The 24,341-nt window shown below is 39.5% G+C and overlaps 2 long non-coding RNA genes across 3 annotated transcripts; one reads left to right on the top strand and one right to left on the bottom strand.

Moving 5' to 3' along the window:
- The first annotated feature begins 612 nt into the window (after positions 1–612).
- Positions 613–1,800, top strand: LOC121632743. The gene is made up of 3 exons (XR_006008962.1): positions 613–967; positions 1,076–1,172; positions 1,279–1,800. It is a non-coding gene; the product is annotated as an uncharacterized LOC121632743 (long non-coding RNA).
- A 10,702-nt stretch (positions 1,801–12,502) lies between these two features.
- Positions 12,503–13,234, bottom strand: LOC121633085. Of its 2 annotated transcripts, XR_006009001.1 has the most exons (3): positions 12,933–13,234; positions 12,683–12,778; positions 12,503–12,522 (listed from the first exon to the last, which is right to left on the bottom strand). It is a non-coding gene; the product is annotated as an uncharacterized LOC121633085 (long non-coding RNA). The 2 variants fall into 2 exon arrangements; XR_006009000.1 differs by lacking the exon at positions 12,503–12,522 and having other exon boundaries at positions 12,682–12,778.
- Positions 13,235–24,341: the final 11,107 nt, after the last annotated feature.

The following is a 24,341-nucleotide window of genomic DNA, read 5'->3' as shown; positions in this document are numbered from 1 at the left end:
CTACCCCAAACAAAGGCCAGAGAGGCACATCAATTCCAGGTATTTTCTTTTTGTAGCATAGTTTTATTTGTGTCAGTGTTCTAATGTCAGTCTGTTAATCCTCTGTTAACATGTGTGCCTTTTAGCATGTCATTTTATTTCTTTTACATTAAGTTAAATAAGAGGGGGGGCAAAATGTCATGGCATATACATTTGAGGAATGCTGTTATGAATACCAGAACAAATTTTGGTTAGAGATTCATGGTGTGTTTCACTTTTAATGCAGCCTGCTCCTCTGCCCCGTATGAATGCAGTACATCATGAAGTACATCAATTCCAGGTATTTGACAAGCTTTTTGTATAACAATTGACAGTATTTCTATTTATATATCTGCATTTTGTGTGTGTATGTGCGCGCGTGTGTGTGTAAGAATCTGAGCATTGCTTGGGAGTATGACCTCCCAGTCTATTTATCTTTATGATCTTTAAATTGTACAAGAAGCATGTTTACTGTTAAGGGGTGTTTGTATCTCCGTTCTAAGCACACACTGAGACTTCCAGAAACAAAGCAATAATTGGCATGGTACATAGAATTAAATTTTAGTGTGAAAATACTGAATTTGCTGGGTTGTATGTTATTAATTGTTTATTGTAGATTCCAGGAACAATGGCTCCTGGTTGTGTAGGGAAAATGCAAACAACATTTGCATAATAATTTGGAACACAGTGTATATTAAATTAAATGAAAGGCGCTACAATTAATATAGGGAAAAGGCTTGGTAAGAGATCCACAATGTCTCTCTCTCTGTCAAAAGCAGCATGTTCAACTGCCAACAAGAAATGACGAACAAGGAAGCCTGCAGTCTCTTATTCAAGTCAAAGCACCACAAATACTTGAAGAGGAGAAGAAAACGGGCACACTAACAACAGCGTCAAGGAGGCTCCTTGTGAAAGTATGCGTCAGTAACCTGGTGGAGAAGCATGGCTTGTAAGTGTATGCCTTACACATACTCATATACTTTGGCTTACAGTTACATTTTCTGCCTGTTTGGGTAAAATGTTTTTTTTTTGTCTTTGTTTTTTTTGTCCCTCTCAGTTACCCATCAAGTGCTGAAAAGCTTTCCCTGGCAAAGAGTATTGTCACCACTTTCCCAACAATGAGAGTCCAGATTGATGGAAAAGGAGATGGATTTGTAAGTTGCATTTAATGATTTTTCCTCTTTCTCACACTTTTTTCTTGATTTTTCTGCCAGTATGTTGACATATTGCTTTAAGATTATTTTGTTTTTATAATCTTAGGAACATTTTTATGATCCGTCATCACACTCTGGATTTTTGGAGATGAGACTACGCAACATGCGCCGACATTTGGAATCAGAGCAGCGACGTTACACAAAGCGCAAAATAACGTGCGATGATGGACCAGAATCAGAACTCGACCAGCCTGAAAGCAGCTTGACTGAGTGGATTACCCTCATGAAACGGCTCAGGCCTTCTTCAGACAATATATCTTCAATCAAATCAGCAATGGAGAAGACATACACCAGACGTAGATTGTGGATATCAAAGGAAAGTCCCACAATGACTGAGATCTTCAGTGAATACCCACGCTTTTTGGATATGCCAAGTCTGGTAGGTCCCCCATTGCACCTCAGTCATCATTCCTGTATCTTAATAATTAAATTTAATTGGGCCATAACTAGTAAACAAAATATCACAAGAGTCTAAGATTGAGTGGTCCACTAAGTCCTGAGACACAATCCCATCCATGAGTTTAATTGAAAACAAAAAAATCTAATCTTTATGACACTTAATTACAATTTCCATACTAATTTGGAACACTATTGTTCATTGTTGAATCCTTTAACCTATCCTGAACTTTAATCCTTGAATACTGAGATTCTTTGTATACCACTGGACAGCTTGCATAACATCAGTAGTACTGTAGGTGTGCCACAGATTGAGAACCAAGGACTCAATATAATAACTATTTTAATAGAAATTAAAGAATGTTTTGTATTATAAGCAAACTTTGAATATATTTGAAGGTGTCTTCTTTTTACATTAGCTTGATGCTGAGTTCAGCAAAATGACAAATGGAAAGGCAGATCTGTTCATCAGACGATGGGAAGCCAGCATCATTCCAAAGCTGAGAGCAGTTGCTACCAATGAAAAGTGCAATGTTGCAGCTCTTCTGGAGGGGTTGGAAGACCAAACTGACGGTATGTATCTTCTTTGTTCTCTTCAATTTTTATTACTTTACTTGTGTTTCTAACATACAGATGATGTACAGTATGTAATGCACCTTCTAATCCCACATTAAAATTATTTCGCTGCTTTAACCTATTCTAAATCAATTTTCAGACGAGAAGTGCTACACAATTCTTGTGGCACTAACGCATCTCTTGCCACCACTGCCAGGATCTCGTTGCAGTGTCAAATCTGCAATTTCATACCTTCTTGATTTCGTGCCGGTATGTGTGGTTTATCTTTTAATTAATGTTATACAGCACATATAAAGACCTAAACAACCTTTTAATAAGTGGTGCTTTTTAAAGGGAATCTTGGTAACTTGATGGTTTTTACCACCCCCTGCTGTCTCGGAAAAAATGTTCTAATGTAATTTATCATTTTACCATCTACAGACATACGATGATGATTAATTAACTTGAAAATCTTGCCAAGTGTGCCTTCAGACTTCTGAAATGATTTTGTTTTGTCTTCTGCTTCTTCTCCTCTTCTTCTAAGAGTGGAACAAGCATCGCATCCCTCTCCAGCAATACTGAGTTGGATGGAAGAACACAACCACAGCTGATCTGTATTGGCAGCCTGAAAAGTGCAACAAGACAATACATCATTCTTGGAAGGAATGACAGAGTGACGATCCCTGTCGATGATGGCCTTACATGTGCTGTGGACAAACTCTTCAAGCTGTACTGGGTTTGCAACTTGGCGTATCCACCACAGCTCAGCTCGGTGTTCACCTTTTTTGAATATATTTACGAAGTGTCCATTTCAACTAACAGGAGAGCTAAGGTACTGGAACTCATCTCAAAACTCAACACACTGTAAACCACACAACAATGTATATCTGTCCAAAGTGCAAAAAAGAAGTATCTACAGAAATAAAGAAAGTCATTTGGCACCTGCGAGAGATACATACATTTTCAGATGGACAGGACTGGACTATAATCTGCAGCCAAGATGGTTGCCCAAGGACATACCATACCTTAAATTCTTTTTCTAAACACCTTCATAGAGACCACCAGTCTGTAACAACATCAGTAGACAATAATGTGTCATTTGATAACCCAGTTTTGTCAGAGACAGCTGACACTGACACAACAAATTTTGAGGAAATGGCACATGTGGTCTCATGTAAACCCACAAATCCTAGTGACTGTGTTGCCTCTTTTTTGGCACAACTGTACAGTTCATCAAACGCAACTTTGAATGATGTCTCACGGAGTATTGCCTGTACACAAGAGGTACTAGAGAGGACTGTAGACAGTCTCCAACACTCAACAGCAACACTTTTGGATTATCTTCAGGTACCACTTGACAGTGAGCCAGTCCAGTCTGTGATGAGTGACTTTGAAAAAGCTAAACACATGTTCAAAGACGTCAACACACCTTTCAAAATGACCAAATACTTTGAAGACAAATTTGGTCTTGTGAAGCCTAAAGAAATTTTTCTGGGTCATAGGGCAGATACCCTAAGAAAAAATGGACAACACAAACAAGTGTTGGCATGTGACACATGCCAATACATATCAATAATTGAAACAATAAAATTTTTATTCAGTAACAACCAAATGCAAAAAGTTTACTCGCAGAATACAAATCAGTCTAAGGGGAAATTGTCCAGCTATTCTGATGGCTCTCAGTTTTTATCTCATCCTTTGTTTGAAAAATATAGTCAGGCTCTTCAAATACAACTGTATTTTGACGATTGGGAAACAACAAACCCTTTGGGCTCTAAAACAAAAGTTCATAAAATGGGAGCTGTTTATTTTTCCCTTAGGAATCTGCCACAAGAATATAACTCTTGTCTTAACAATATTCACTTGTGTCTGTTGTTTAATACTATTGACAGAGAGGTTTACGGATTTGGAAAGATTTTTGAGGCACTGTTAGATGACCTCAAAATCCTTGAGGCTTCAGGTGTAGAAGTAGAATTTCAAGGAGAGAAACATCAACTGTATGGAACAGTCTGTGTTTTAACTGCAGACAACTTGGCTATCCATTCCCTATGTGGTTATGTTGAGAGCTTTTCAGCAAACAGGTTTTGTCACTTTTGCATGGCTGACAAAACTGTTGCTCAGTTTGTTTATGATGAGGACAAATTTTAGAAACGTACAAGGGAAAACTATCAGGAGCATGTCAGACGCAATGATCCAAGCTCAACTGGAATTAAGGAAGATTCTTGTTTGAATAAACTGAAGTATTTTCATGTTACAGAAAACACATGCGTTGACATTATGCATGATATCCTCGAGGGTGTCGCCCCTTTAGAGGTGAGACTAGTGTTACGTCATTTCATTAATGAAGACAAATGTTTTACCCTAGAACTGTTGAATGAAAGAATTTCCAGTTTTAACTATGGGTATGGAAATGAGAAAAACAAACCTAGTGTTATTCTTAATCTGAAATCTTCTAATGCAGTGAAACAGACCGCCTCTCAAATGTGGTGCCTGCTCCAGGTGTTACCCTTTTTAATTGGTGATCTTGTTGACAGGAGAAGTCAGCATTGGCATTTATTTACTTTTCTGAAAGAAATATGCAGCATTGTCTTTGCTCCTGTCGTCACACATGGGCTCGCTGTATATCTGAAACAACTAGTTATAGACCACCACACTTTATTCAAGGAACTCTGTGACCAAAATCTGACTCCTAAACACCATTTTATGGTCCATTATCCGAGGATGCTTGTGACGTTTGGACCCATTTCTCAGCTTTGGTGCATGAGATTTGAGGCAAAGCACAATCCGTTAAAAAGACATGCTCATGTGGTTGGAAACTTCAAAAATATTTCTAAAACACTGAGCTATAAACATCAAGTTCAGCAAATGTATAGCTTCAAGTTAGGTGACCCTTTCTCTGAGAAAGTGAGTGTTACAAATACATGCATGGTCACTGTTAAGTCTTTGAATAAAGCACAAAAAATGTTGGACAATCTTAGATCAATCTATGGCGATGACTTTACTTTGAACAACACTGTCTATGTTGCTCACAGTATTAGCAGACTGGGACAAACGTACAAAACTGGCTCTGTACTGCCTCTAAAAGCAGACAAGCGAGGAGAACCTTTGTTTGGTGAAATCATTCATATTTTACCACAGGATGGAAATGTTGCTTTTCTTCTGTTTGTAAGAATTCTTACAGTGAAGTACTTTGATGACCATTTTTATGCATACGCAGTACAAAAAAGTAAGGAGTATGAAATGATCAGCTTGACTGATGCTTCAGATTTCAGGCCTTTGGACATAATGTTGGGTTTCAGTACAGATGAGCTATACTTGAGCCCAAGATACAAGATTGTATAGCTTTTCAGAATGAATTTCAGAAGTCTTTAGCTGTTAGAATGTTCTGATTACCTGTTAAAGCTGTTATATATAACACAATCCAAAAGTTTATTTTATATTGTACTGTATATTGATATGCAGTTGCCTGTGTAAGCTTTTTCAGTGTTCAATATGTATTGAATGTGGAAATTACTTGAATGAACTCTGACAATAAAAATATTTATTTGTCATAAATAATGTTTGAGTGTACTGGCCACTGTATTTTACTCAGAGCACTGACACTAAGACACTTTTTATTATTAAGTGTAAATGATTAATCTTGTCACATTATCCAGTTACAAATGCAGGATAATGTTTAGCACTTTAATGTATTATTTATATATCAACACATTTACAGTATAGTCTGTTGCTGACTAGTTTGCAGTTACACATAAAATTACACATTTGAGTGTTTACTAACACATCGTGTGTGTAAAATGGCTCACACATTGATTGTGCATTATGTGTTAAAATTACACATTTTTTGTGTAAAATTTCATGACACAATTTCTGTGTTAAAATGGTCAACACATCTGTTGTGTTGAAATTAACACAAGATGTGTTGTCCCTGATCACACCCAGCACATGTGTTAAAATTCTGCACAACATGTGTCATTTTTGACACATCTGTTTTTGCTGTGTACGACAGAGAAGAGGTGAGTAGATGGCAAGTTCCCACCTGGAGAGCTGCCAGAGGCTGCATGCCTGGACACTACGGGACACTCTGAGGGCCAAGACTGGAAGATGACTCATCTTTTCTTTTTATATTAATAAACTGTTTCTAAAACCTTTTTTTTTTTTTTTTTAATAGTGGTCTAACGCTGCTTCCCCTAATCCAAAAGAACCTCTGGTGGTGGTGCCACCTGTGACATTTTCTTTTTTTTCCCCACAAGAATCATTTTCTTTGTGACACATAATGCCGTGAGGATCATGTGTAGAGTTAATTGCCATGTTAATGTCACCCAAGTTACCTAGTTGACACAGTGTGGCGTTTGCAGGAATTTTACATTTAAACCATGTCACGTTATCAGTACAGTGTAAGCAGATATGTGATTGTGACAGACCCATCCTGAACAACCTTTGTCCTGTATAATAAGTTCTATGCAAAATTCTGAATTTTATTAGTTGCATATTTGAATTCTTAGTCATTCATTTTGATAAAAGTTACTGGATAAGTCAGCCTCCCATTTTGAAGTTGGAGGAGAGATTGAGTCTTGTAGTTTAGATAACAGTCTAAATTTTTTTTTTTAAATAGCTTCGGGGCATGGAGATTCAAGAATTCATCTACCTTGATTAGGTAGCTGGTAGTTTAATTGGTTAATGGTATACTTTTTTTACATATAATAAATTTTGGTTGGTGGTATTTTAAAAATTTAGTGCTGCTGATTCTATATTGTGAAGTGAAAATATTAAATGACAAGAAGCTTCCATTTTCTTTTATATGTTCTGTTTTATTTACTTTATTTTTCCATTGAGTGAAATAAATCAGCTTTTTGTTTGGGTGGATGTCAGGGTTGTTCCAGATGGGTGGAAGCTTACAAGGAAAAAGTGAAGACTTTATTTTTACTTTATAGGTTATTTTTAGAAATTCCCACCAAGCCATTAAAGAGCCATTAAATTAGTTTTTCATAGAGCCTTTGTCTGGTATGTATTTCAGATAGGTCTATATTATTCAGACTACTACCTGTTATTACATATTATTTGGTATTTTAGCATAACTCAACCATGCAATGTGGTTTGAAAAAAAAGTATGTCTTCTTTCTTTTGTGTGTTGGAGGTGGGGGTGAAGACCCAAACAGGCAGAAGACAGGTCAACAAGGAGCAAGGGAAAAACAGAAAACAGGGGCTGAACCACAAGGATCTGACATGGGCAAACTGAAAACCATGGGGTATATATGCACAGAGGGAGTAATAAGGAACAGGTGAAGTGAATGGGTAATCAGACCAGGTGAACTAACGAGCCAGAAACAGGAAAACTGAACTAAACATGACAAAACCCAGGACTATAAACCAAAAATCAAGACAAAAACTAAAACATGACAAAAATTATGATCTTAACAGAAAACTAAGCAAGACAAAAACCAGAACTAGAAACAACGGTCAAAACAGAACTAAGCGTGACAAACCAAAACCCTAAACCATAATCAACTCAGAAATAAAACCTGAAAATCACAAACTATAAACCGAAATCATGACAGAACTAACACCACAAAAACCTAAAACGCTAAACTATTACAATTACAGTATCACGACAAACATCAGACTACAAACTTCAAAATATCAAAAGATCAAAATATAACACAAACCAAAGAACAGACCAACCCCAACACAGGAACAAAGACACTTTCGTAAAGAATAGTACATTTTAACATCAGGGAGGTGACACTATGTTCTAAATGTTTATATCAGGGATCATTTGGATGAAACCATTTCTAATGTATTTTGTTATCATGTATTAGGGTCTCCATTGTATTAGTGAAATATTAGGATTATATGAGAAATTGTCATGGCACTAACTTTGCAATGATGGTCAGGAAAATTAAAAATGGATGGTATCTCTTCTTCCTTTAAACCAGTTGACTGTCCAGTTCTGTAAAACTCCTTTGGTTTAAAATGACAGCTGACTACAGAGTACCCTTTGTAGTCAACACACTTCAAAGTCAGCTTAATGTTCGTGAAATGGGACAGCCTACCTAACCAACAAGAATTCCCCATAGCAAAAACACAGAACGTTTAATCACTTAAACCTCTGAAATTACTCATAGGACTCTTCAGTGAACATTAACACCGACCGCAACACCGACAGTAAAAAAAAAAAAAAACATGGTCTGAGGCTCTGTTGTTTTCCAGCTGGTACACACTTCATTAACCCCTTAAAAATCCACAAAAATCAATATTACAGAATTTTAATGTCACCATTTAACAAACATGTTTTTAATGTACTTGATTTTGTAACATTTCTACTAAAGTGTAGTTTAAAAAAGTATTGTTTAACAAAACTTTATTGAAACCTAAAACGTACTCTTCTGAGACTGGTTGTTGATTCCCCGCTGTCTTGTGTGCAATGAATTCAGGGAGAAAAGAGGCCGCAAAGGATGCATCACCAGTAGCCTTCGTTTGGGGCCAAACGAAATGCAGATTTGAAGGGTGCATTCAGAGGCTCCTTCAAATTCTGTGAATTTGGACAGTACTTTGGACACCACGATTACGTATGAAGCCGACAAATCTGCACTTCGAAGTGTGATCTTCGAGAGGAGCCATTTCGTTTTTTGCTTTGGAGGTGGCAGAATGAGCCAACGGCAGATTAATCAAGGTGAGATACTTGAGGTGGTCTGCTTCAGAACGAGGAAGATTCAGTTTGTATTTCATGTGTTTTTTCTGGATTTTTTTCTTTAGTTTTGAATCAGCACCAGAAAGCAAATATGAAGTTTGTGCAAACACTTGCTGATCTGGCAAGCAGACCACAAACTGCAGACATGCTCCACAGTGCAGGTAAACAGTAGTACTATGCTGTAGTTGTTTCCTGATGATTCCAGGATTCACCTCTCTTCTCCACCTCTCCTACAGGTGTAGTGTCTCATCTGCACCTACTGTTGCTAGATGTGGTTCCAGAAGTCCCCCCAGGAGGTCTCCTTGCCCGGGTCCCTTCTCTGGTATGCTTGGCACCTGCCATGGTGGACCACAGTCCAGCCATTTTGTGCAGCAACCATTCTGCCCTTATTTTGTATTCTTTTAATTATTTTTCTATGTTAGCCTTTGTTATATAATCAGTGACATATTAAGAAATAAGTGCAGGTATGAATCCACATATATTTATAAAAGAATTGAAAAACCTTGATTTAAGAATAAGAAAATAAGAAAGGACATAAAGATAAAAAAGCTGGCTATATAACCTTTATTGAGGCTATAAAATAAATGTGTGCTCGTCAGTGATGTTTTGATCCAATCCGGATCTTCTTCAAGCCTAGGCACTTAAAGTGAAAACTAAATAAAGCTTATACTGGCTTGTAGCCCGTTCTGTCTCTCAGAGTCTGAGCAAGAGTGAGGAGCAATGCAGCAGGCTGGCTGCTTTTATATGGTAGCCCCCCCCCCCCCCACCTGTAGTTCGAAGATCCTTTGGTAGAGGCTGTTAAAGAAAACCTTTAAAATGCACAGGTAGTAAAGACCAGGTACTTTTTCCACAATATCAACCAAGTAGGTACTAATTTTCCCACTTCCTTAATTAACCAGGTATTGTTCCACAATAATATCTTTTTACCTGAGATTTTCCTCCACGTGTGTTTGTTGATTTGGCCAGTGAAAACAAACAACTTTTCTTAAATTAAGACATTTATTTTACAAATAATTGGAAATGTGCACAGTAGTCTGGGTTCTGAGACTATCTCACCCTCTCTGGATACAGAGGAGTTCTGCTGCTGAGAGCCAAAATCAGAATGTTGCTGCTTTCCCTAAACCCAGTAGTTATACCCAGTGGTGTAGTGGTCCATGGAGAAGTGGGTATACTCAATTTTCACCACGTTTTTTTCCTTTTTTCCAAGTAGTCCAAAAAAAGCTGTTTTAGAAACAGTGACATGTTTAGACTACTATAGTTGTTTACCCAAAAATCCATCGTTTCTACTTGCTCACTGTTATAAAATGATTTATGACTTGATTAGGAGCAGTTTTTAGTTACCACTACTGGTCACACAAGCAGCATGGATGAATGTAAAATGTATTTACAATGAGGCACACATGGTGTTTCAGTAATTTTTTTTAACATTTATTTAAAGAAAATACTTCAAATCTAAGGTTGACAATGCATCCTTGTTCATTTTTCATCATAAATAAAACACACAAATCATTCTCTTCCAAACATAAAAAAAAATCTGATAAACTTAAAAGTGCACTGTCAGCAAATGTAAATGAATAATTTTGTTTTCAATAACTGAACACATGTACATAAATATTGCTACAAATATTGAATTTCATTTTTTGAATATCAGACTAAAGACTTTATACAAAGGGAAAAGAGGATCAGCTTTCACTCAGCTTGTACTTTCTTCAGTGGGCATGTTCATTCATTTCATGTTCATTAAAGGGGATACATACTAAAGTACATTCCAGACAGATTTGCTTTCAGGGGTTTTCACCCTGCACTGTCTGGAACGCAAAGAAGAGGCATTACGATGGCTTTTCAACCAGGTCCTTGTATATTTTCTAGGATCAAACCTATAAGTTGGTGGGCCAATGATATTAATAATCATCAACTTTGATATGTTTGAGATCAGAAGGACAGCCCTCTTGTCTGAGCTTATATTGTTCATAAGGCTAAAGTTCCTCTCACACTCTGCTGTGCTGACAGGGAATGTTTTCATACAGTTGATAAGTGGTTTTAGGTCCTTAGGCTCACTACTGGGCTCTTCCAGTAGGTCCCGCATCCCATTCAGTGCTTGGTCTGTGCACAAGTTAAATCGCTTGCACAGTCGCTTAACTTGTTCTTCACCATGGCGAATGCTGGGCTTTGATGGCCACTTACTCTGATCAAGGATGCTGAGGTCCATGACGGTCTCATCTTCAAAAGATAAGCGCTGCTCCAGATTGTTCACAAGGCTTTGTAAGAACTGACCTGGATTGATGGACTTCAGCTTTGCATTTGTTTTCAGGGTTATAGACCGATACTCTCCAGTCTGTTTTGCTTCTAAAGCCTCACTATATTTCTCACCTGGACTTTCTTTGAATGACTGGATCACTCTGATTGAGCGTTTCAGCAGATGCTCTGCTCTGAGGAGAGTTATAGAACGAGACTGAAGCTCCTGTGACAGAACACTTAATTCATGGAGTGTGTCGTACATAAGCCCAAGGTCACAAATAAATTCTGGACTTTGGACACGGTTTAACAAACCTCTGTACATCTGCCTCTCTTTTGTGGACCTTATCTCATCACTGCAAGCATTTTTAAAGTGCTGCACAAGAGCTCCCAGGGATGTCCAAACAGCACGAACAGTTCGAAAGCTACTGGCCACCCAACGTACATCCAAGATTCTGCCAATGCGAAGAAGTTGTGAGCCTACTTCAGCTGCTGCATTCACAAGTTCACGTTCATTTTTGTTTGACACACTATACAGAGAGTATAGCTTCTGGATAAAAGCTTTAAAGTGATTGACAGAGTTTACCTCATCAACTGCATCTGACACAGCAAGTTCAAGTCTATGGTTCATACAGTGCCATACAAAAAGCTTCGGGAATCTCCAAGTCAGCCTGGTTGCTACTCCTGACTTCTTTCCTAGCATGACACTGGCTCCATCAGATACAAATGTTACCCAGTTTTCATGAAGCCACTCTTCTGTAAAGCCAGCATTAGTTAAACAGGTAAGTAACGCCTGTACTATGCCATCTGCTCTCTGATTTTCAAGTTCAACAAGTTCCAGGAATATAAACTCAGGGCTTTCTTCTTGAATTGATGCTTTAATAGAAACTGTCATGACAGCCTTGTGACTTAAAGAAGATGCCTCATCAATCAGAACAGCTAACTTACTGGATGATGCTATAATGCTACTGACAATTTTGCTCTGCATCTCACTAGCAACATGCTGTATTATTTGCGTTGCACTGTAACGTGAATGAAGTATTGAGCCCATTTTTACACCATTCAGTTCTTGCAGCTCAATGAGGCTTTCATGGTCAGAAAAGGGTCGGTTATTTTTGGCCAGATGGTAGGCTGTTCGAAACACAGCTTCAGTTTCCTTCATGTAGGACTCAGTCATGGTCTCCATTGCATTGTCAATGGCAGCTTCTTTCTGTTGCTCTGCCACCTTCACAGCCTGAGAGTGGGCCTTGGACAACGCATGTTTCCTCACCTTATTTCTCAAGACTGACAGACTTGTTGTTCTACTTTCAGGGCCAGACACTTGAATTTCAAAGTTCATCCATTCTCTTGAGAGTGACACACCTTGCTCCTTGTTGATCCCAATGGAGTTTACACTGCTACAGACCAGACATCCTGTGAAGCATAAACAAGCAATGTAATACTGTACCCACAGCTGTACATGAGAATGGTCCTTTTACACACACACACACACACACACCTACACACACACACACACACACACACAGTTTCAGAAGTTACCTAGTTAGTTAACTGGCAATCTACCTAAACTTACCTAATTTTTTGTTTTTGGATCCCAACCAGGGGTTCTTGGATTTGAAGTCTTCTGTTTGTTTAGCACTCCACAGGTCTGGCCAGTCATTATTTATGTCTAAATAAAAAAAAATAAAAATAAATATTTTGCATCTCCATGTCTCTCTCTCTCACATACACTCACAATAGTCATCAGCAAGACATGGATCATGGATCCCCCGATTTTCATAAACAACCAACATTCAAAATGAGGTGTTATCTGTCAAAATCACCATTTGTTGAGGCTTCACTTTTCAATAAGCTGGAGAATTTACTTCCTCTGTATGTTCTGACCTGGTGGTGGTAGACTGGGTTGACTTGCCTGGCTAGCGCCCAGGTGGGAGCTGCCAGGTTTGCTGGTTTCAGGGCTGGGGTCTGCCTGGGGCTGGTCTGGGCCTGATTTGTGCCTCTTTATAAAAAAATCTGCAATATCTCCCTTTCTTTTCATTTTTGTCTGTCCCTAAACAAAGTAAGACATTCTGATTAGACCTCAATATTGTTTTAGGCCGAATCTTAAACTATTTGTCCCAGTTCTTGTGTTTTTAACTTACTGTACTGAAAAATCAACTACCAGCCTAGCTACTTTAAAATTAAAATTACCTTTAAATTAAACGTTATAATTTAGACCTTCACAGTAACAAACAAGCTTCATAGAAACTGAGATAATCAGTTTCATCTAACATTAGTCTGGTATGAAATTCTAATTAACACTTACTGAAAACCAACAATGGCGCGGCTTCCCCTCATTATTCCAATCTAGCTAGCTTCAGCAACCTAACATTAGGGTAACATTAGCCTTTCATAACGCTAGCAACTCGCACAGTTTAACTACTGGTGACAAAATCTCGTCTCTTCTAAATGTCTAGTCATATTGCCAGTAGGTTAAAACAATGACTTATTTGGAAACCACCTTAAAACTCACCTGCAGGATGATGTCCTTCATCAACTGGGTTGGCATACCGCCGCCTGCTGTCTGCCGTTAGCGAGTTTTTTTTTTCCACTGGCACCTGAGGTGTTAGCAATATTTTTCTCGGCATGACCCGCCCTCCTCTGCCTCTGATTGGCTCATCTGTACTCATGTCTAAAGTTAACCAATCTAATCAGTGAAGGCTGCGAGTACCAGCCAATTAGAGGCAGAAGAGGGTGGGTCGTGGCTTCATGATCCTTAAGGAAAAAATGGGCTACCTGGCTCACAGATATTACTGAATGGTGCGCATCAGGGGGATTTAGAAGTGGGTATACGCAATGCTGACCGAAAAATAAGTGGGTATACGGCGTATACCCTGGACTACACCACTGGTTATACCTTCCCTAAGCTAAACATTGATTAGACTCTATAGCTAACTAGTCAGCCGTTGCTTGGCAGGTCTCATCCTTGTTTCTACTCTATCTGCTACTGGTTTCCTGTTCTCTGCTACTTCTGCAAATCGGAGACACATACACACAGAGATGCAAAGTGCAGACGACCTGTTTTCAAGACTTAAACTCTGTTCACTTCTTAGAAATTCCCCGTTCTACAAAAATACAACATGATCTTTTTCTGCAGACACAAGCACTCAAACCACGAGTGTGTCTCAAACACTTACGTGAGTGCACTGGAAGGTAGTGCGAACCAGGCAATACCTTCTGTAGTGCACACTATCATGGATCAGTGCTGACCCAAATGGAGCACCAAAGTTTTGCACTTACCGGTAGTGACGTACCAGCATTTGACAGCGATTCTTCTGCCCACCAACAAATCCGCCTGCTTTAATTTAACTTAAAGAATGCATTTTCTACTCATGATTTTACTTTCGTGTACCCCTTACTTCCCCCCACCTGTAAACTACGTTGCATTCAACGGCGATGCAGAATCTTCTTTCTTTAGCTAAACATGAGCTGGTACGTATGATTATTTATGTTTTTTATGTATATGACCCTCCTACACGTTGCCTGATGGCAGCGCCACTTAACTGGCTTAACTTTGCAGTAAACGTCCGACTAAGTTCTTTGCAAGAAGTTGTATAAATGAATGCACAAATCCAAAATAATGCCTTATGGCCTACACTGTATTAGTGTACCTTAGTTGATAACAATAGAAAGCACTATCAGCACACATTCGTGTGTGTTCACGTCCTCCCCATTGCTATTAAGTATAAAGTGCAATTCAAAACATTAGTAAAACAGCTTTTAAATATAAAAAGAAATCTTCACTGACTTAATGTACTTTACATCATATACATGTTTTCATTGGTGTGTACACTGATACAGTGCACATTTGGCAAAAGGAACTTAGTTATACTTAGATATCATAGTTTAAAAAATGCAATTTAGTAAGGAAGATGATAAAACAAGGATGCAGCAAACATTTTATTTAAATATTTCTGTCTTGCCTCCCCCTCTTCTCCACAGCAGGCCACAGTGACCTATGGGTTGACTTCCACCTGTCAAGGCAGTCCTTCAACGCCCTAATGGCTGTGGTGGGCACTGAATGTGACCATGGTTGGAGCCCAGAAATTGACACCTTGGTGTTTCTGTTCTGGCTGGCCAGCACCACCTCGTACCTTGTGGTTGCCAGGGCGTTTGACATGCCTTGGGCAACTATTCACCGGGCAGTGTACAAGGCGAGTGAGAAGTTTGCTGACCTCCTCTACCAAGTGGTCCACCATCCCACTGCAGAGGATCTCCCTAGCTGGATCTGCAGCCTTCAACCAAGTGGTAGGAGCCATAAATGGTTGCCATGTCCGGGTGAAGCCCCCTGCAGAAGACGCTGCCTGTTATGTCAACAAAAAGCTCTTCCACTCAGTCCAGCTGCAGGCCATCTGCGATGACACTGGAAGGTTTCTGGATGTCTTCGTGGGATACTGTGGGTCAGTTCATGACACCCGAGTCCTACAGAACAGCCCCATCTACAAGCAGTCCTACCCCCCACCAGGTTACTGCATCATTGGAGATGGTGGCAACCCCTGCTTGTCGCAACCCATCTGCCTCATGATGCCCTTCAGACTGCCTGTCCGCAACTACCTCCAAGCTCGCTTCAAGTGCTACCTTTCAAAGGCGAGGTGTGTGGTGGAGAGGTCCTTTGGGATCCTAAAGACCAGATGGAGGGCCATCTTCTTAAAGGTTCTGGAGGTGGAGGTCAAGTACGTGCCAGAGGTCATTGTCTGCTGCACTGTCCTCTACAACATCTGCATGAGCAACGGGGACCTGCTGGAACCAGATGCTCATGCTGATGTCAGGAGGGCAGCTGGAGAACAACCAGCAGCAGAACCAACACCCCCAAGAACCATCTATGGGGCTAATAAGAGACAGAGGATGGCAACAATCTGTTACACCCCAGATCACGACTACATTTAAATGTGATCTTGAACTTAAAAGTAAACAATAAAAAATTAGGCTAATTGGAAAAGAAATTGTGTGCGTGTCTGTATAATAAACAAGTACAATGTAAATTTATTTAACTTTTTAATATAGTTTCAAATTTATAAAATTTGAATTATTTTTTAGAAATGAACATAGCTTAACATATAACATAATGGACATTAAACATAAACATTAAACACAAACATTACACTATTTACAATGCCTCTTTAAAACTGCCATGAGGCGCTCCTCCCTTCTAGCCACCTCCCTGTCCTTTCTCTTCCCTCTCCCTCAAATCCCTGTAAAATCTTTCCTCCCTCTCCATCATCTCCCTGTGCCTCTTTTCTTCTCTCTCCATCAGCTCCTGCTGCCTCCTCTCCTCCCGTTCTGCAGCCTCTTTTGCCTCTCTTTTCCTGGCCTCATCTCTCCGCTGCTCAAGTGCCTCCATACTTTGACTGTCGCTCTCTTTTAAGGCAACAAGTATGTCCTCCACCGTGTCTACCCACCATCTTTTTTGGGGTCGACAGGGTGTAGGTGGTGCCCGTCTCCACAGGAGGGGGTGTGCTCACTGCCACCTCTAGGCTGGATGGGGCAAAGAGGACAGGTGGTGTCACAGACGGCCTGCTCCCTATTGCTTCATCCATCAAGTTGTACCGCTTCCAAGAAGTGACCCCACCCCCCTCTGTGCTCACCCCGGTTCAGGGATGCTTAAGGTCCTGTAGAAATAAAGACAGCCAAAGAAAACATGCGCTGCACAGATATCTACACATCACTGTGATTTTAGTTTATTTACTTAAACCATTTTACTGTACACAGGCCAAGACAGCATCTAACCTTGTATTTGGACACCAGGTTCTCCCATCTTTTCTTCAGGGCCTTGGGCTCCACCTTGCCCTCAAAGCCTCTTTTTTTTAAGAAGACGCTGGTGAACACACTTTGGCAGTTCATATGTTCAAAGCCGAACATTTAAGTTTATATGTACTTTATGGGTACTTTGCAGACTCTTTTATCTAAAGTGATGTAAAATCAAACATTAGTTCCATTTGCCAAGAACAGAAAAAATACAGTGTAGAGCAAATTACACTATTTTGTGATTGTGTTTAGTCAGTAGTTAATAACTGCCTATAAATTATGATCTGCCCACATTTATTTGTAAATATTCAGCACCTAATTTACACAGTTACGCAAACATGTATACTTACTTGTAAGCTTCAACACTGGCATGCCTCCTTCCTGCGAACGAGGAGGGATTGGCTGCCCGCCAGTGAATGAGAGCCCTGGTGTGCTCGTCTGCCCCTGCAACATCCAAAATACCTCAACATTAATTAAAAAAATAAAACTAAATCTGGCAGAGCCAGGTAGAAAATCACACACCTCAAACCTTCACACATCGACAGTAATTATACTACTGCAATTTACTACAGTTACACTTAGCTCATTATCTTGCAGACCTTTGCAGCTACTGCTTAGTCAAAGGTACCATCGAAACGGCCCAGTTCTCTAACTGGCGTCTCCGAATTAGTTTTCAGATCAAGGACCATTTTGTTTATGCCACAAACACCACAGTGCTTAATCTGGAGGTTTACACAACGATGAATGAACATACAAACGTGAATGTGGGCCCCACATGGGATTTATTTGGGATGATGGGGTTCCAAGTGAGCATGGGCTTATGGTGGGTATCCTATCTGAGACCCACTTAGTGCACCCAAATAGGGCCCAGATGGGCCAATCCAAATGGCTTATATTTTATGGGTACCATATGGGTAACAAATGGGAAGGTTGTACATGAGTTTTGAATGGGTAACACAGATAAAACCCATCTGAGTTTAATGATCCTGTCCTAACTAACAAATATTTAATTTGTAAAAAGAAATTAATCTTAAATAACACTAAGTCAGAGACTTAGTCTGTAGGCTACACTAAAATAAAACATATATATTTGAATTTTATATACATTTTAGGAGCATTATTCACTTTGTTTTCCAGTAGTCTCACACACACACACATAAATATATATAATTATTTCTTTCCCCCCATTATTTACTCTTAAATAATATTTTCCTTATTTCTATCCAATCCATTCCCAGCATAAAGCATTGTTGGGAAAGAGTATATCGAAATCACGCATATTTTCGAAGAACAGGCGGAATATCGTAAGAGCACTCTCATTCCACCATTTTGCGCTTTTTTGGTACAGTGGACTTCGTAGGAGGTTAACGTTTTTGGTTGAAGGTAAGAAATTTTTATTTAAGTTTAATCTTTTAATATTTATAAAATGTTTACAAAGCTATTGTCTCAAAATGTATCAGTCTTGTCAAAGTGAATTCTTAAGTTGACAGTACTGCTTCTTAAGATGTTTATGAATGCTTGACTAAACCGGTTTCTGCCGGTTTTTTGAAGGCAGTTGCTAGATTACTGTCAAGGCTAGACAGGTACTGCAAAAAACATTTTTCATGACCTGGTCGTAGGGTTTGTTGAATTTTCTTCTTGCCTTCTTACAGAAAAGTCTGAAGAAGATCTATAACTCATTTTTAGATATATATTTTATGAAGCGTTATATTAAAGTGTTCAAAATCCGCCTAAAGTTTGTCTTTGTATACCAAGCGCACATGCATTTGTTGACTGCGGTCAAGCCAGCCGCCTCTCGCGTATCCGTGGTCAAGCCAGCCGCCACTGTATTTCAAGTGCACACTTACACTCAGCTTTGTGGTAAAGCAACCACCACCAATGAATACATCCGGATTTCAAAATAAAGCATTTCCCTTCCTCTCTGTCTTGTCTTGAAGTCCCTTTCAGATAGCAATAACATGCCAATCTGTCTGGCATTAAAATAAATAAATGAAAATATGCTTTAAGAACTTCTTATACTACGTACACAAATAATATTAAACACTTTTACTGTGTAGCTTTCCAATAATTCAATGTCAAATTGCCTTATAGATAGCAAAAAAGGAGCATTATCGTCTAACTTTGAGGTCAAATAAGATCACTTTTTTTCCATAAGTAGTTCATGAAACCTGTGTTGTTGCACTAAATACTTCCTATACTATTTACACAAATAATAGGAAATATTTTTACTGTGTACTGTTCAATGTCAAAGTCCCTGAATATCTGGAAAAGTACACAGTAAAAGTATTTCGTATTAATTGTGTAAGTGGTATAAGGAAGTACTTGGTGCAAAAGTGCAGGATTTGTGGACTACTTATGGAAGAACGTGATTTTATTTGACTTCAAAGTTAGACGATAACACTTGTTTTTGCTATCTATTCTATTCTATTCTACAGTCATTTAGCAGACGCTTTTATCCAAAGCGACTTACATTTGAGAGGAAGAACAACACAAGCATGAATTCAAACAAGATGGGACGTCATAATTAAGTGATAGTCAGACCGCTTTTGAGTCCAGTTGGACCCAGGTGCTGTCATGTAGTGCTAGTGCAGTGCATATAATTTTTTTTTTTTTTTTTTTTAGTCATTTTATTTAAATACAGGATCACGATTTCATCAAACAATATCAACTAGGTCATAAGTGCATGATTTCATCACATAATATCAAATTGGGCATAAGTGCATGATTTCATCACACAATATCATCTTGGGCATAAGTGCACACAGCTTCTTCAGTACTTGGTTGAGCCAAAAAGCTGGACAAATCTTTCTGACTCATTTAGTTAAGCTAAATGTGGAAATGCTCCTTAAACAACTGAGTCTTTAGCTTGGTCTTAAAAGTGGATACGGACTCTGCGGATCGGACGGAGTTTGGTAGATCGTTCCACCACCGGGGAACAACAGAGGAGAAGAGTCTAGCTACTGATTTTGCGCCACGTTGTGGTGGGAGCACTAGGCGTCTTTCGCTGGTAGAGCGTAAGTTTCGAGAGGGAGTGTAGCTCTGGATTAAGGAGTGAAGGTAGCCCGGCACTATGAGGCACTTTGATATTGAATAACTGGAAAAGTGCTCAGTAAAAATATTTCCTATTATTTGTGTTAATAGTATAGGAAGTATTTAGTGCAACAACACAGGTTTCATGAACTACTTATGGAAAAAAAGTGATCTTATTTGACCTCAAAGTTAGACAATAATGCTCCTTTTTTGCTATCTATAAGGCAATTTGACATTGAATTACTAGAAAAGTACACAGTAAAAGTATTTCCTATTAATTGTGTAAGTAGTATAGCAAGTACTTAGTCCAACAGTAGATGTTGGGAAGAGTGAAATGAAAAAGGAGGTAAACCTTTTTCTTAAAAAAACTTTTTAAATTAACAGTTTCTTATGAATAATGTAAATTGACAAGAAATAAAGACAAATTATATCTTCAGTAGGCCTTTGCTATTGCTCACCGGGTTCAGTCATGATCTTAGGGGCTATAGGTTACTATAATTAGCTGTAACAGAATTCTCTAATTTTCAGTGTTTAAGCTACATGAATCGGATATCAAAATGTTTAATACAGTTTCCCGTTTGAGCTGAAACTCATGCTCTCTAGGCAAGGCAAGCTCCCAGGTTTCTGGCTTGTTTGGTAGTTTTGAACTTTAATGGTTGAAGCTGAGAACTGACTTTTAATCTTTCTTCCTTGGCTCCAAAAACTATTATTTCAGTTTTGTCTTGATTTAACTGAAGGACGTTCTGGCACATCCGATCATTAATTTGATCGATACAGTTGATCAGAGTTTGATTGGACTGTAGTCTCCTGGTGAGATGGTTATGTAGATTTGATATAGCTACTCTATAAATGTTGATAACATATCAACACTTTAAACAGCTGATTCTGTTCTTTTTCAGTTAATGAAATGAGAAAACTGCATCCATAAAAAAGTAAGTTTTGTGTTGTGGTGCAGTTTTTCATCTACAACAGTAATGATGGTGTATCTCTTGTGTCATCAAAGCAGGAAGGTGGCTGGTTCAAGGATTGGCCGGGGAGGGGTTCAAACAGTGGTCTTTCTGTGTGTTTGCATGGGTTCTCTCCAGGTATTCTAGCTTCTTCCCACTGTCCAAAGACATGATGTTAGGTACACTGGTTGCTCTAAATTCCGAATTTTTAATCTTTTCTCTTGTTCTTTTTTACTAACTTATTGTATTTCATTGTATTTTATTTATTTTATGGATTTTTGACTGAAGTTCACCTTGAGTGTCATGAAGGGTGTCCAGAAATAAAATATATTATTATTATTATTATGATTATTATTATTATTATTATTATTATTATTATTGTTATTATAATTATTACAAACTTTTTTCTTCAATATTTTCTGATAAAATTACAGGGTTTGCTATAAATTTATTTGCATTAGCTCTCCTGGAATGGTCATGAACTTGTAAACACTTGCTTCCTATTATCTGTGCTGCTTGTAGTATTTGTACTTACGATAAACTGTATTATCCATGCCATTTATTTTTTAATGTTTGCGTCTGTGTTTTAAGGCTAGTGATCCTGTCAAGCTCAGATGAAGACTGGGACAATGCTGGGACAGAGACCATACCAGCATCAGCCCTGAAGAACATGCAGTCCAGAAAAACTCCCCACCTGAATGTCACCCATCAATTTGTCCAGCCACCACCAGCCTCCACGCCTTCATCTGTAGTTACACAACAAAATCCCAGAAGGCTTTTCCAAGCCACTGATGCCAGTTCACAAGAGAACATGTTTTTAAGTGTTCTAACCCTCCTGGAGGATATTAAGGAGACTCAGAGGGTCCACAGTCTTATGTTGCAGTCACTGATAAAACAACTCGATGGACCAGTCACTGCAGTTCTACCTGAGGGGGCCATTTTTCCACTCCGGACAGTCTCTGATGTTGAGGCACTGGAACAAAAATTGGCACACCTGGTATTCCTCAAAGAAGTGGGCAATGATAAGGATGTAATAACCATGCTCAATAAATGTAACCATTTATTTTGCAATACATTCTGGGTAATGATGTCAAATGGTGTGGTCTTGGCCCCATCTAGCAGTATATTCACTCAGTGATTTCTCAGTGGGTTCAGTTTTTCTATTTTTTATTTAAACCAAATGCATTGATAAATAGAACAATCACTGAAGAAATCACCAAAAACAAACTTGAAAATGAGAGGACAGACTAAGTGCCAACACCAATTCAGGGAGCACGTTTGCTGCAAAGAGCTCCGTTTCCTGTCAACAGCTGTTCACAGTAAACATCGGGATTAAAGGTATTCTAATATAGATTAGAGAAAAGCGTTGCACATTATATAATATATAATGAAAATGGTAAAATCACACTAGTATGCTTGATTAGGTTTAATTGTGTCAACAGATATCATGTCCTTATATCATGTGACATTTATACATTATTTATTTCAGGAAGGATGTGTTTACATCCCAACAGGAGGACGCCCAGTGCTCCCTGTCTATTTGTCCCTGTGTTTTGCTTGCCAGCCTTAGGCATTAAAGAACTTAGTAGAATAAAATTTTTGTTTCGGCCTTTGGTTACAACCTCCAGCCCCTCAGCTCCTTTAGCAGCTGTGGTCAATAAAATGACTGAAAGGCATCTGGAGAGACATGCTAATAACCTAAACGTGGGTCCTGAGGAAGTTGTGTCTTTTCACACACATTGTCCCATTCAGCTTTTCTCATCGTTCAGAAAGCTATGAAGGCTCACTTAGCTGTTTTTGTTTAATTTTGACTGAATACTGCAACCAAAAGCAGCTCAAAGAAAATCTAGCCCCCAAAAAGTCACATTTGTCCTCACCTACTTATCTTCTTACCCTGAGATAGAAATATAGTAAACATCCAATTCAAACTTTATTTATATAGCATATTTTAAAACACGTTTGCCGATGTGCTGTACATAGAAAATATAATTTTTGAGACATTGAGCTATAAGAATTTTAACACAAGTAAATGTCTTCACTCATCACTAAATTCATTTTAATATAACCAGGCAATAACAACATATTAAGCCCGACAGGTGCTGACATTCTGATGTGGTTCCTTTTAACAAAGGGTTTTTTGGATGATTTATAGTGGATAATACATTTAGATCTTTGCATTTGTACAGTGCTTTACTTTGACACTTCAGTCAAAAATGTCAGTATACCATACTTAATTACACTGTAGCTGTATTTTTTTTCCTTTAGCTGTGAGTTGCCAATGCAGTTTATGTCCCCGTAGGTCCTAAGGTTGCTGTTGTGGCAGAAGTGGGAGGGAGCACTGCTGATGAAGCCACCAGAAGAATGATGGCCTTCATTATGGACAACACTTGATCCAGACAGTACAACTTTGTTGGGCGTCATGGAAAGCGTGAATTTGGAAGGCTGAAACTTTTTGAAGTAGTATATGGTATGCTTAGTTGTTGTGAGTTCATAGTAGTTCTTAGAGAGTAGTTCTCTAGAGAAGAACAGAGTATATATATATATATATATATATTGTTACAATCTGTCCGGCCACTCCCCTGATCCTACAGCACTCCCTGGTCTTCTGCTCCTCCATTCACTCCTCACCTCCCTCATCCTCCACACCTGTTCCTGATCCACTCATTACAATCCAGTCAACCTGCCACACCTGTGTTCCTCTGTTCCCCAGTCCTACATAAACACCAGCCCTTCAGTCACTCATTGTCGGACCTTAACCTACACTAGATGGACTCACTCCCACTCCGTTCCTGGCTTCAGCACCCCCAGTACCACTTCCAGCATTGGTATCTGTATGTTCGTTCCTCTGAGTTCTGGTTCACAATAAATCTGTTAACTTGCTCTTGTCTCCTGAGGGTCCTGTGTAACAGAAGGTCCGACCCAACTACAGAATGAGCCGCGGAAGGAGAATAGGAAAGGGATTCTTCGACACTGGACCACCCTTCTCCACGGAGGATGAGATGAGGAGATGGCTGGACCAAATGATCAGTCTTCGGGACAGTTTTTCTGACTGGTCGCCATTCCAGGGTTCCAGGTTGGCGATCCGGCGAGGTCCAGCTCCCAGGCTCACGTCCCCAGTGTCGCCTCCAGCTCCCAGGCTCACGTCCCCTGTGTCGCCTACAGCTCCCAGGCTCACGTCCCCTGTGTCGCCTCCAGCTCCCAGGCTCACGTCCCCTGTGTCGCCTCCAGCTCCCAGGCTCACGTCCCCAGTGTCGCCTCCAGCTCCCAGGCTCACGTCCCCAGTGTCGCCTCCAGCTCCCAGGCTCACGTCCCCAGTGTCGCCTCCAGCTCCCAGGCTCACGTCCCCTGTGTCGCCTACAGCTCCCAGGCTCACGTCCCCTGTGTCGCCTCCAGCTCCCAGGCTCACGTCCCCTGTGTCGCCTCCAGCTCCCAGGCTCACGTCCCCTGAGCCTGTTCCCCGGTCCTGTCTGG

This window comes from Melanotaenia boesemani, chromosome 21 (assembly GCF_017639745.1).
Source record: "Melanotaenia boesemani isolate fMelBoe1 chromosome 21, fMelBoe1.pri, whole genome shotgun sequence".
NCBI classification, from domain to species: Eukaryota; Metazoa; Chordata; class Actinopteri; order Atheriniformes; family Melanotaeniidae; genus Melanotaenia; species Melanotaenia boesemani.
This window is presented reverse-complemented; position numbering and strand designations above follow the sequence as displayed.